Source organism: Rutidosis leptorrhynchoides, chromosome 2 (assembly GCF_046630445.1).
Source record: "Rutidosis leptorrhynchoides isolate AG116_Rl617_1_P2 chromosome 2, CSIRO_AGI_Rlap_v1, whole genome shotgun sequence".
Classification (NCBI taxonomy): domain Eukaryota; kingdom Viridiplantae; phylum Streptophyta; class Magnoliopsida; order Asterales; family Asteraceae; genus Rutidosis; species Rutidosis leptorrhynchoides.
In genome coordinates this window covers 389,762,730-389,774,420 of record NC_092334.1, presented here as the reverse complement: position 1 = coordinate 389,774,420, position 11,691 = coordinate 389,762,730, and the positions used below count along the sequence as shown (strand labels likewise).

The 11,691-nt window shown below is 36.1% G+C and overlaps 1 long non-coding RNA gene across 6 annotated transcripts; it reads right to left on the bottom strand.

Moving 5' to 3' along the window:
* Positions 1-1,388: 1,388 nt before the first annotated feature.
* LOC139892151 (uncharacterized) lies at positions 1,389-11,181 on the bottom strand. 6 transcript variants are annotated; one of them, XR_011773994.1, is made up of 5 exons: positions 10,787-11,181; positions 10,142-10,183; positions 9,883-9,946; positions 8,625-8,941; positions 7,787-7,975 (listed from the first exon to the last, which is right to left on the bottom strand). It is a non-coding gene; the product is annotated as an uncharacterized lncRNA (long non-coding RNA). The 6 variants fall into 6 exon arrangements; XR_011773992.1 differs by adding an exon at positions 1,389-1,624 and having other exon boundaries at positions 7,879-7,975; positions 9,883-11,181; XR_011773991.1 differs by adding an exon at positions 7,493-7,780 and having other exon boundaries at positions 7,879-7,975; positions 9,883-11,181.
* Positions 11,182-11,691: the final 510 nt, after the last annotated feature.

Here is an 11,691-nt window from a genome sequence, read left to right as displayed (position 1 = left end):
ATCGGGACCCTTTATTCCTTAGCCGCTTTTGTCAGGGAATTATTCAAACAGTTGGGTACATCTCTTTGCCACTCGAGTGCATACCATCCCCAAACGGATGGCCAGAGCGAAGTTGTTAACCGATGTCTCGAATCTTATCTCCGCTGTTGACAAGCCGAAGTCGTGGCAACGCTATTTGTACCTTGCTGAATTTTGGTATAACACTTCTTATCATAGTGCAATTGGTATGTCCCCCTTCCAGGCGTTATATGGTCAGCTACCACCCACTGTACCTTCATATTTAGCCTGCTCATCTTCTATGGCTTCCATCGACTCCACTTTACAAGTTCATCAACAAGTCTTGGACCAACTCAAAGACACACTGAAAGTTACTCGTCAACGTATGATTACTCAAGCCAATAAGCACCGCCAGGACAAGGAACTTTTAGTAGGCGATTGGGTCTATTTCCGTCTTCGGGTGTATCGACAGATCACAGTAGCCTCTCGCCAATCCCACAAATTGGCAAAAATATTTTTTGGCCCCTATCATGTCACCGAACGCATTGGCGAAGTTGCATATCGTTTAGCTCTTCCACCATGCAGTCGCATGCATCCTGTATTTCATATCTCCTTAATTCGCTCATGTATTGGTGACCCACAGGCACATCGAACCCCATTACCCACAATGGTTTAGAAGAATTAAAGGTGCTTCAACCTACTGCTATTATTGATTCGGTTCTTGTTTCGTGACAAGGGTGTGATCCCAATGAAGCAACTTGGGAAGATGTTCGAGAATTTGAGCAATTGTTTCCAGATTTTTCTACGGCACCCTTATCCAACCTTGGGGACAAGGTTGAGTCTCAACGGGAGGGTATTGATACACAAGTTGGGCCTTCTGTACTTCATGATCTACAAGCTAATACAAGGCCCATTCGCATCAAGACTGTTCCAGCTCATTATCATAACTGATATCTTTCAGTCCAATGGATAGGCCCATACGGAGGACAATGGGCTTTTCTGTTTCCAGTTATTTTTCAGTTGTAGTAGATGTAGTCAATAATAATTCATGGTGTACGTGGGAATGCTTGTATGCATACATGTGTGACCCATGATCTCCATTTAGTTAGCATGTTAGTTTCCATGTTAGTAGGAATAGAACTGAATTGGTTACTCGTAGCTTTATTATGTAACTTTGTTTTTCATATTGGAATATCAGAGAATTTGTCCCACAAAACGTCCATGTCTTTCTCTATAAGAATGAATATTGTTCGTGTTGTAATACAAACAGAAGGCCCGTATATATACAGCTTTACATGCGTGTGCTAGCCTATGTACAGCTCACAATCTACACTATATAAGGGAAATATATTACAAGATAAAGATACAATAATATGCTAGTATATGTTCCAAAGATAGGGGATTTGGTAGTTAAGATTATGTTGACTTATACTCCCCCTCAGTCGAAGCATTCGAGTCTCGAACGCAAAGACTGTATCTGAATTCTTCAAACAAGACGCGTGGAAGACCCTTGGTAAAAATATCGGCAATTTGAAAACGTGTTGGAACATGTAACACACACTTGTCCTCGTGCCACCTTTTCCCGAACAAAATGAATGTCCAATTCGATGTGTTTGGTTCGTTGATGCTGAACAGGATTACCCGATAAATAAATGGCACTTACATTATCACAGAAAACGAGAGTTGCTTTCGAAAATGGATTGTGTAGTTCGAGCAACAAATTACGCAACCAACAAGTTTCAGCAACGACATTTGCAACACCCCTGTATTCAGCTTCAGCACTAGACCTAGAAACAGTTGCCTGTCGTTTAGAAGACCACGAAATTAAGTTGTCACCAAGATAGACACAGTATCCAGAAGTAGAACGTCGGGTATCGGGGCAACCTGCCCAATCTGCGTCAGTGTAAGAATAAAGACCCGTAGAAGCATGCTTTGAAATATGCAACCCGAGAGATAAAGTGCCTTTAATGTATCGTATGATACGTTTCAAGGCAAGCATGTGTGCATCATGTGGCGCATGCATATGAAGGCACACTTGTTGAACAACATAAGTAATGTCGGGGCGCGTAAATGTAAGATATTGAAGGGCACCGGCAAGACTACGGTATTCTGTAGGATTAGAATATGGTTTGCCAACATCCTGACTTTGTTTGCCATTAGTATCAACAGGAGTACTAACGGGATTGCAATGTACGAGATTCGCACGTTGAATGATGTCACGTGCGTATGCTTGTTGGTCAAGAAACAATCCATTAGAGCTACGGGTTACAGAGATGCCAAGAAATTAGCCGAGTGGACCTAAATCTTTCATAGCAAATTCTTTGGCCAATAGTTCCATGAGGGAGTTCCGTAACTGGGAAGTAGTAGTTGTTAAAATAATGTCGTCCACGTAAAGAAGTAAATATGCAATTTCGTTGTCTTTGTGATAGACGAAAAGGAAATGATCGCATTTGCTATGAACAAATCCAATCGTAGAAACAAAATCAGCAAAACGTTGGTACCAAGCTCGAGGGGCTTGCTTTAAGCCATATAGAGACTTCTTTAAAAGACATACATGATCAGGATGTTGAGTATCACGAAAGCCCATTGGTTGATACATATAAACAGTTTCATTAAGGTTACCATGAAGAAAAGCGTTTTTCACGTCCAATTGGTGGATGGGCCAAGATTTAGAAACCGCAATGCTTAGTACCGTACGAATGGTGGCCGGTTTGACAACCGGACTAAATGTTTCATGACAATCAATCCCGACTTGTTGAGCACGACCGTCACCTACTAGTCTCGCTTTATAGCGTTCAAAAGTACCATCAGACCTCGTTTTATGCCTAAATATCCACATTGATCGTATTACATGCATATGTGGTTGGCGTGGTATAAGTATCCATGTTTTATTATCAACAAGTGCCTGGTATTCATCGGTCATAGCACGGTGCCATTCAGGGTCGGCCAAGGCTTGTTTGGGATTAGATGGTATTGGAGATATAGAAGTCGAAGTGGATAAATTAAAGGGTACACGTGGTTTAAAAATGCCAGCCATGCCACGTGTGGTCATTGTTCGAACCGGTTGGTTGACATGGGATATGTTTGGTGACCGTGATCGTGTAATGGGTTCGGTGTTAACAGGCGTAGGAGATATAGGAGAGTTAGGCTGAGAATTAGTGGGTGACGAGTTGGGCTCAGGTGAGAGAGGCCCAATGTTCATGGGTTGATGAGACACATGAGTGGAAGATTGAGGTGACGAGTTGGGCTCATGCAATGAAAGCTCATTTAAGTAAACAAAGGGATGTATAGGGTCGGTAAAATTTTCGTAAGATGCAGAAGTGTTGGAAGGAGATGTATAGAATGGAAATGATGTTTCATTGAATAATACGTGACGAGAAATAATTATCTTTTTATTAGAAATGTCGTAACATTTGTAACCACGATGGTTAGCGAGAAAGCCTAAAAAGACACAAGGTGTAGAGCGAGGTTGAAGTTTGTGTATGTTAGGTGATGGAATGAGAGGATAGCAAAGGCATTCAAAAACTCGTAAGTGATCGTATGTTGGTGTGCGATGGTATAGAAGTTGAGTAGGAGATAGGTTGTTAATTAGTTTGCTTGGTAGAATATTAAGGAGATAAGTTGCATGTTCAAGAGCATGATGCCAAAATTGTGGTGGAACCTTTGAGTGAGATAAGAGAGTGCGGATAATATTGTTTATCGCACGAATTTTTCTTTCGGATTTACCATTTTGAGATGATGTATATGGGCTAGAAAAACGAAACACCATACCGTTTTTGGCAGAAAAGTTATGAAAGTTTGTGTTATTATATTCGGTTCCATTGTCACATTGGAAAGATTTGATGTTAATGCCAAATTGGGTGTGTATAAATTTGTGAAAATTAAAGAAAACGTTAAATACTTGTGATTTTGTGGGAAAGAGGAAACGTCCAAAGAAAGTTGGTTTTATCATCAAGTAGTAGCATATAATAACGATGGCCATTACTACTAACAATTGGTGAGGTCCATAAATCACTGTGAAGGATATCAAATGGTGCATAAGTAATATTGGTGGAATCATAAAACGGTAAACGAACATGTTTCCCAAAAACACATGATTGACAAATAGTACTTTTATTACTAGAGTTACATGGAATGTAACGTTTATTGCTAAGAGATTTAAAAACATTCGCGCCTGGATGGCCAAGACGATTATGCCATAAATCTGAAGTAGAAACAGATAACGCCGAATGGTTGGTAATTGAATGCAGCAAAGATGGGTGAAACGGATAAAGATCACCGGTGCTGTTACACCGCAGTATTGAGGTCCCCTTCGGAAATTCCTTCACAGTAAAACCAAACGAATCAAATTCAAGAGATATATTATTATCAATAGAAATACGACGGACAGAAATTAAATTTTTAATTAAGTGTGGAGAGTAAAGGATGTTGTTTAAGTATAGATTTTGGGAGGTAGAGGAGGGTAAAAGTGAATGGCCATAACCCTGAATTGGCAAACCATGTCCATTACCGACAATAATGCGTTTTGAGCAAGTTGTTGGAAAATAAAACAAAAAATTACCTTGATTGTTTGTCATATGAGAGGTGGCTCCTGTATCCAAATACCAATTCTCATCAGGTGGATTCAAGCTCATAGTGTGCATAGCGGCTTCGATATCGGTGGGAAGAAGCATAATTCGAACTAGCATAGGTGGAATTGGGCCGAGGGCCCAACAGGCCTGATTGATTGTTGCTGGAGTTAGGTCGAGCCCAAGGGGTGCTGGGAAATGGACAGGGTGGGGGTGGTGCGTTCCAGTTAGCGTTGGCCCAAACCCAAGGCCCATAAGTCCAAGAATTGGGAGGAGCCTGGGATCCATTTGAGTGACCCGAATAAAAATTGGGACCGGAACCCCCTGAATTGCTTCTTCCACGACCTCTGTTGCTGTAATTGTTCCGATTACCACCCCGATTATTGCCTCTATACGAACCTCTTCCCCGATTGTTAAAAGACCGGTTTGATTGAGCCGTCGGTGAAGTCGAATTAGAGGGCGTGACTGATGAAACCAAAGCAGTAGCAGCAGATGAGGCGGCCTGTGTAGCAAGCTGTTTTTTTGGGATTCTTCAAGAATTAACATTGACCGAGCCTCATAAAACGATGGAAGTTTTTCTCGATGGGAAATAATGGATTTAAGGTTAGAGTATGACTCGTTTAAACCAGTGACGAGTTGGAGAACCAATCGATCTTCTTCAACTGCAGGAGCAACATTGCCGATTTGATCAGCAAGAATTTTTAATTCTTGACAATAAGATGAAGCATCAGGGAAGTTGTCAATTCGAGTGTTAACGAATTGATGTTGTAAGTGTACTGCCCTTGAATTTTTGTTATCATGAAACATGTTTTTCAAACGATTCCAGGCCTGACTTGCAGTTGAATCAGGTTTGAATACAGTGCGAAGAAGATCATGAGAAATAGTCCCATAGATCCATTGGAGAACGATAGCATCAAGGCGTCCCCAAGAAGCAGATTGTGTAGCAGGTGGTGTGGTTTGTTGTTTAACCGAAGAAGAATCATCAGAGGTGGGAGGAATAATGTGGTCCAGGACTTCATATGCACTGCAATGGATTTGAAACAGGCCAGACCAGAATTCATATTGGCTTTGCTCCATAGTGAGAGTGATAGGTATGAAATTCTTTATATTGTTAACAGTGATTGCTGGGTGAATCTTTTGTGTATCAGACATTGTGTGTTGAGAAGGAATCGAAAAATAGCAGGGATAAAAGAAAACGTTTAAGGTTAAGAAAGAGAAAGCTGCTGATACCATATAAGAATGAATATTGTTCGTGTTGTAATACAAACAGAAGGGCCGTATATATACAGCTTTACATGCGTGTGCTAGCCTATGTACAGCTCACAATCTACACTATATAAGGGAAATATATTACAAGATAAAGATACAATAATATGCTAGTATATGTTCCAAAGATAGGGGATTTGGTAGTTAAGATTATGTTGACTTATATTATCTCTTGTTTCTTAGGAGTTTGGTCCGACTCGAAGAGGACTATCAGCCCACCACCAGTAATCACCGTAGTTTTCCTTACTGTCTTGTTTCAGGAAGGGGAAATAGTTCGTTAAGATTAAAGTCGTATACACACCTGGTAGAGTTGAAGGTATTCCTCCGTCTGATTTTCTTTTGGTCCCGTTTGGGTATCTTAATTCGTCCGGGGAGCCCAATTTGGAGGTTTGTATATGGAACCATTCGGATATATAGGTGTCAAGTTTGAAACCAAAAGTCCATTTTTCTTAAAAGAAAATTAAGAAGGCGTTGACTTTTCAAGCATACCATCAAATCTTGAAAAGAAAATGGCCCTTTTTTTTACATTTTCTTAAAAATCCCTTCTTTTTTACAAATTGATATGTTGTTATAAAGAAAAGTAACCTGAGTTGTTATGAAAGAATTCTTGGCTCTTGTTAATGTTGCTGAGGTTTAATGTAGTAGGGGTAATGTAAAAGTGGACAAGTTTTCCTTAAGTTTTAGGTCAATTTTTGTTTTATCTTATAGTATCATATTTGTATTTATATATATAAATTTCTGATAGAGGAAGTTTGATTAGTACATAGATATTAAAGCTTGCGGTTTTTTGATTATGTAGGAAGGATTGATGTAAAACATTTGCTATTTGTGGTTTTTGTATGTAATATAGCAAGGTTGCAAAATTCGTTATTCGGAAATTAATCGGTCGAAACTTTAGAAGAATTAATCGGTAATTCGGGGATTAATCGGATTGTACTTTATACATTTAAATATTAAATTTTAAAAAATTATGTGTGTAAATATAGAAAAAAATTATAAATATAAAAATAAACTCTAACATAATTGTCTAAAATTATTTATTTTGCTCAAAAACAATAAATTTCTAGTTTAAATTCATGTTAAAATGTTAACCATTTTTTATTTTGACGATTTTGACTCGTCAATTGACGTTGATAGTTTAATTAAACGGATATTTGAAAAACGGAACGGATTGCTCTTAGAAATTATTAATCGGGGATTAATCGGCGAGTAATCGGTTTTTTTTACAACACTGTAATATAGGAATCAAATATTTGGAAACTTGAGTTGATCTATTTTGTTTCAAGTGCTGTTTTGATAGATAATAATTGAGTTTGTTTATGCATTACAAGCAAAATGTAAGATTAAACATGTTAGCATTTGTTCCATCTTGAAGAAAAAATTAGATCTTCAATATATTTTATATACTTGTAAGGTGTTTTGGTTCTAAAAAAGAGGACATCAACTAAAATGAATCATACTAGTCTACTTATAATTAATTTTCTTTTAACTAAAACTTTAAACAATCATTGTACTACTATTGTAGTTTGATTATACACTCGTTGTACAACAAGTAGATTCTTTTAGAATACTCGTAGTTTGGTTAAAGCTGATAGTAATAATAAACCTTATTTTGTCATGTTTTAGCCATATTAACGTGTTAGGTAAAGATATATCTATATTTGATGAAAACTGTAAAGAAAAACATCGTGATGAACCAGGTTTAAAAACTCAAGTTTGTCAAAGTCAAATAGTCAAGACATGTTTATGAAAAGAAAAAAAAAACAATAGATCACTATTAGTAAATATTTATAGCTTTCATTTTGGTCATCTGAACCTGTACGTGCTTTCCAAACTCTAAACACCATTATTTGTCGAGTATCTTTTTTTTTTCTTTCAGAAAACAACTAAATAAACAAAACAAAAAAAAAAAAATAATAATTATGTGTTTGTATCGTTTATTTTACCCCCTGTTACATTGAACATACATTTCATTAGTTCAATAAACTTAGTCAAGCATCCACCCCGAACGGGTCCACGAAAATATAATAAAAGCTGAAAGAAGAACCTGAAATTAATATCTGTTTTGAAAAGTTGAGTCCAGCTTCACGAAACGCATTCTGTACTTCCAACAAACCGTTCCTGGTATATGGAGTGCCACCACTCTGAGTCAAAGTTCAAAAACATGAAGGAAAAAAAAAAAAAAAAAAAAAAAACTAAGAACGAAGTTTAAAAGTAGAGTGTAGAACAGTTTAGACATTTAAATCCACAATTACAAGTGTAGATGTTAGTACTGCACCGAGTTGAGCAATTTGATGGTTATTCCTGGATCAGTATTGTCGATGAACCTTATCTGATAATCAGTCAACATTAATGTTGACTGTTTAATAAACCCGTCCGTTTTCCACCTTTTAAAACCTAAAAAGTTGACTTTATAATTATAAGTTTAAATATAAACCCGCCCGTTTTGGCATCTTTAAAAAATTAAAAAACTTGACTTTCTAATTATACCTTCGGGCTACGCAAATGAAGGAGACTAACTGAAGGATACTGAACGTCCAACCACTGACGTCACTAACTCCACCAACATGAAAGTCTTATGAATATGAGTTTAATCCAACCAAAAGACACTGACCATCGAAAAAAATCTCCACGCAACTACTGTTGTATGGAGAAAGGAAGATGCAACTAATGTCTTAATATCCCACTAATAGTATAACTCGACAGAGAATGCAGTGATCATATCATACTTGCAGACGTAGGATATCATAAGCAAACTAATAGTTAACAAAAAGTAAGTAAAGAATGTACTACCTGGATTTGCATAAGTAGCCCAAGCTCGACGAATTTGTAAAGGCTCGTTAAGGATGTACAAGCTTTAAGGGTCTCAAAGCAGTACGCAACAGGAGGCTTATTAGCACGAAACTAAGCCTATGAAAAAGGATCATCAATAACATAAAAACACCACACTTTTTTCCACTAACGATTACCGTTGAGTAGAACTTGCATGATTCTTCTCAGTGTCTTAATTTGTTTTCAAGGATGAATAACCAATAACCATAAATCATGCCCAAAATGATCCTCTGTTGTAGAACTTTGAATTAGAGACAAATTGTTGTAAGCTCCAACAACTACACAGAAACGAATTGCTCAATCTGAGGTTGAATGGATACAATTAAATTACATAACATGCAGCATACATGAATATAGTAATTATACATATTAAAGGCTGAATTGTTCAAGTTGAGTCATATTTTTTGTATAATGGGTCAATGGGTGAAAAAAGGAGTAAAGTAAATGTATCATGGAGACAAAATAGGAAATTCTACCTAAACTACAAACACAACCTTACACATTTGAATCTCAGACCTTAAGAGAAATTTGAAGCTTATCGAGTAGTGTCAAGACAAATTAAGAAATGGAACTAAATGAAAATTGTTAATTGCAAACACTCTTAGATTAAACGTATCATAATCTTTCAAAGGCATATGGTTAACACATCTAACAAACAAAATAACACATAACGAATACTCAATTAAAATAAACATAAAGAACCAAGTTCGATAACATAACATAGATATGTTTTGATTTTGCAGTGATACTCGAAAGATACACATGGCAGGCTACCTACTATGATGATTGTAATAAGAAACGTAAAAAAAAAAAAAAAAAAAAAAAAAAAAAAAAAAAAAAAAAAAAAAAAACTAATGGTGAAGTTGATCAAGATAGCTCCTTATTAGGTTGGAAAAGTGAAATAAAGTCAACTGATGTAAGATTTCGTTAAACCCATTTTGAACAAATGTAAGCTTCGAATTAAGTCAACTGGTGTAAAATTCAAATTAAGTCAACTGATGTAGCACTAAACATAGCCTACCCATTTCAAATTCAAATCTTCACCACTTTTATTAAAGCTATGAAAACCTACCCATTCGAGATAAGAAATCAACCTAATATCACAAAATTAACTGTGTTTCTGCATGATTGTTCAAAGGCGCAAACAAAGAACGCCCCCTTTCATATTGACATTGGGTGCATGTTTGAAAACTATTATTTCAGAAAGTGATATACATACCTTTAGATTTCAGGTAAGATCATTAGCAAGAAAATTTTGGCCTTGATATATACTGTACCTGTACCTGTACCTGTACAGCATAACATAATCAAGTTACAGTGAATTTGGGATATGTTATACATTAATATACATTCTTAATAAACTATATGAAACAACACGAAGATACCGGTTATACAATTAAAAAAGAAGCTACCGGTTATGCAACCTGATGCTAAAATGAAAGGCAAACAATAATTTTTTACCCAACTCTAATAATCACCTTCAAAGACATGCTTCATGATTTGATCATTAAAACCGTCTCCTGTAAAACACGGATTAGTTGAACATCCACATTACATTACTACTTTATATAAATTCTAATTCTAATTCTAATAATAATAAATTCAGATTCAGATGTAAACTGTATTTGTTAATAAATCAAAAAATATAACCTTTGTAAAGAAAAAGTGAAAGGAAACGATTTTTAGTGCACATCCCACAAACTAACATTAAACTACTAAAAACTTTAACATAAAAACAAACCCATATAATGACCATTTAAACATACCAACATCTATACAAATACAATGTATCTTTATATTTATTTTTATCCAGACATATACTCAAAAACTGAATGTTCACTTTAAAAGTCAAGTATTTATCCATATTCTTTGCATAACCATCTACTCATTGAGCTGTATAACCACAATGCCCTTTATAATACCCTTCATGACTCCATATAAAATCTATAGAAATAGAAATATTCAAAGTATCCGAAAAGTCAGACTTGGTCTATAGGACTATAGATGAATTGAGGTAGTCAAACCTGATAACCAAATTACCCAGAATCAAAAACTTAGTAACAAAAAGATACATTGAGATATGAATGTTTTACTTCAAAGGAGTAATCATGACTTTGTATTACCTTCGATTTAGGAAATTACATAACCTATTGTGTTTCATAAATCCTTGTAGTAGAATCAGCCACCAAAAAGGCCGCCGAATCAGCCATCAAACAGGCCGCCGAATCAGCCACCACCGCTGCGTCCGCCGCCGAATCGGACGCCGCTGCTTCAATCGCCGCCACTACGACAACCGAAACCGCCATCGCCATCAGGCTGACTTTTTTCAGCGATTAAAGCAGCGAGATTCGTAACCCTAATTACGGTGATGAATTTAATAAAATTATACCATTATATGCGTAAAAGTGTAGTGAATAAATCTGTTGTATCGGCGACCTATATTACGGTGACTGGAGGCCATTGTTGGCGATTCAAAGCTTGCGGTGGATGAAAGTTAAAGAGAGAAGGGTACGGTGGGTTATCTACCAATTTTTTTTTTTAATTTTATTTGTAAAATGGGGTGGTAATGAGGAAACATGTGACACGTGTCGCAATTTCAGGAGTGTTAGGTGTAATTAATCCCACTAATCAAAGGTTAACATGTGCATTAACTTTAATTAAAGTGTGATTAAACATTATTTTATCTTTCATCAAATTATATGAGTATTTTTTTATTATTATTATTATTATTTTTTGATGGGGGATGATTCTTACACACACTTTTTTGATCCTCACACACCTATTTTAACCTTTTACTCTTCTAATAATACTCAATTGGTGTGTGAGGATTAAAAAAGTGTGTGTGAGAATCATTCCATTTTTTGATACATTTTTGACAAAGCTTTCTGCCGAATTCAGTATATATGAAATAACATAAAAGTTAACTGTGTTACAAAATTATTTTAAACTAGTTAAAAGACCCTAATAAAATTGCCATTAGTACATTCAGTTTATGCCATAAACTACGAAATCTAGTTAATGTGAATTT